Here is a 2,855-nt window from a genome sequence, read left to right as displayed (position 1 = left end):
CGGATGCCTCATAAGGCATTGCACCAGTTGACTCCTGAGGAGGCTTAGTCCCATATCAAGCCCGATGTTTCTTCATTCCAAGTTTTGGGTAGTGAGGCTTGGGCGTTTACTCCAAATACTCAGAGAAAATCCATGGAGAGGAAGAGTCGACCACTCATTTTTGTAGGCTACTGTGAGGATGTTAAGGAGTACAAGTTGTTTGATCCTGATTCCAGAGAGGTCCTATTTAGGCGGGATGTCCAGTTTGATGAGCGCCTTCCTCAGATGGATTCTCCATCAACAGCTTCTCCCTCACTTCCTCCTCCTCCCTCTTCATCTTTTGAGGATTCCTTCTTCCTTGAGGATGATGCAGATGATGGTCCACCACCACCACCACCCGCTGCTCAGTCTTTGCTCAAGTGGGCCTGGTTTACAGTTGATGTTGTTGGTTCTATGGTAGGTGATCCTACTGACACTCATCATACTCGTGCACAAACATCTGGTTCTAGTCTTCTGAGTCATTCCATTTCGGATGATCCCTAGAAATTTTTAGAGGCGATAGGTCACCCAGAGTGGGATAGGGCCATGGATGAGGAGTATTCTTCTTTGATGAAGAATCATACTTGGGATCTTTGCTCTCTTCCGAAGGGAAGAAAGTTGGTTCGGTGCAAGTGGGTGTATTGTACCAAGTATGTTGCAGATGGTTCTATTAATAAGTATAAGGCTCATCTTGTTGCGAAGGGGTTTTCTCAGGTGGAGGGTATTGATTACTCTAAGACCTTTGCTCTTGTTGCCAAGATGAATTCTATTCGCTTTGTACTTTCTCTGGCAGCTTCACAGGGATGGATAGTTTTTCAGATGGATCAAAAGAGTGCTTTCTTGCATGGAGACCTTCGTGGGGAGATCTATATGGAGCAGCCTCATGGATTTGTGCAGGATTCCTCTTTGGTTTGCATACTTTGACGTTCACTATATGGTCTCAAACAGGCTCCTCAGGCCTAGTATGAGAAGATGGACTCATTCTTTCTTTCCACACTCTTTACACGATGTCATTCTGATCCTACAGTCTACATTTAGCATCGGGGGGATGATATAGTTATTCTCGTGATCTATGTTGATGATCTTATCATTACCAATAGCTCATCCTCCTTGGTGGAGCAGTTTGAGATGATAGATCTTGGCCTTCTGCACTATTTTTTGGGCCTACAAGTTATTCAGTCTTCCGATGGGATTTCTATACTTCAACAGAAGTATGCTCTTGATATGCTTCACAGATTTGACATGCTTACTTGCAAGCCTACTCCCACACCATTTCAGTCAGGTGTTGTTTTGTCTACTACTTGTTCTACACCTTTTGTGGATTCTACCTTATATAGAGAGTTGGTTGGCAGTTTGTTGTACTTGACCCATACTCGCCTGGATCTTTCTTTTGTGGTTGGTCTTGTCTCTCAATTCTCCCATGATCCTCATGAGAGCCATTGGCAAGCATCCAAACGTATTTTGAGGTACATTTAGGGCACTACACAGTTTGGCATTCACTATACTTCAGGATCCCCTCACATTGTTGGCTTCACTGACTCAGATTGGGCTGATGATGCTCAAGATCGGAAGTTTACTTCTAGCTTTATTTTTTGCCTTGGTTTTGGTCCTATCACATGGTCTTGCAAGAAGCAGTCTGCTGTTGCATTATCATCTACAGAGGTTGAGTACCGAGCAGCGGTGTTAGCTAGTCAGGAGGTTTTATGGCTTCGACAATTGATGACTGAGTTTGGGTTTCCTCCTGATAGTCCCACTATTCTTTGGTGTGACAATCAGAGTGCCATTCACCTTTTCCGCAACCCAGTGGAGCACCAAAGGTCTAAACACATTGAGCTTCACATGCACTTCATTAAACAGTTGATTCAAGATGGCTTTCTCATCTTGGAGTATATTCCTACAGAGGAGCAGGTTGCTGAAATCTTCACTAAACCTTTTGCATCTCTGTGTTATCTTCAGTTGTGCTCTATGCTTGGGGTGAAGGAAGTTGTCCTTGGGGGGTCTCATTGAGGCCTTCCTTCCTTCATGTTCTTTTTTGCATGCTTTCCCCATCTCTTTTTGGAGTAGAGTTTTTTCCCATGTGGTTTTCTCTATTTCTCTGTTTCATAGAGATTTGGTTGTGATTGGGTACCTCATCAGGCCTTGTTGTCGGGACCCAAATTTGCCTTCTTATTGTAGTTGCATTTTGTTTTCCTGCATTTAGTGTTTTTAGATACTCCCTAAGTTCATCTTAAGGGGGGGTGTTAGAGTTATCTTGTATTAGCTAATAATTATTTATTTAATTATTAGTCTATTATACTCTACTCTTAGGCTAAACTTAGGCATTTAATAATATTGTAGGTATTTAATAAATATTCTAATTATTAAATACTCTTTATCCCTACAAGGTTTCTTTAGGGTTGCACATCTTTAGGGTTTCTATTCTCATGTCATAAGGATTGTATTGTAACTTTTCTTTTTCAATTCCCTCTCTGAAATGATAATCTTTTCTTTAGAGCCTTTTTTGTGTTTTGTCTCCAATCCTCTCTTGTGACACGTATTTTGCTTGCAGATGCTCTTAGGATCTCAGAAGTTTTACTTTCTCAACTTCTTCAATTTTAAATAGCGGATAATAGGTATAGGGTAAATACTGGCATTGCCTCCAAATTTGTGGCTTCACTTTTCGATTTAAACAAACCAAAAGATATGGTTTGTGCTCTAGCTCAACAGTTGATAAAGTACTTTCTAGGTGATTTGGAGGATGTCTATCTTGTGGTTGAACTAGGGTTTGGTATACCTCAACCAAAGGACATTAAGTGATTCCTAGTGGACAAGGAAGTGGTGTAATGACACCCATTCCT

Source organism: Cryptomeria japonica, chromosome 6, assembly GCF_030272615.1.
Source record: "Cryptomeria japonica chromosome 6, Sugi_1.0, whole genome shotgun sequence".
NCBI classification, from domain to species: domain Eukaryota; kingdom Viridiplantae; phylum Streptophyta; class Pinopsida; order Cupressales; family Cupressaceae; genus Cryptomeria; species Cryptomeria japonica.
Note: the sequence above shows the minus strand (reverse complement) of the source record.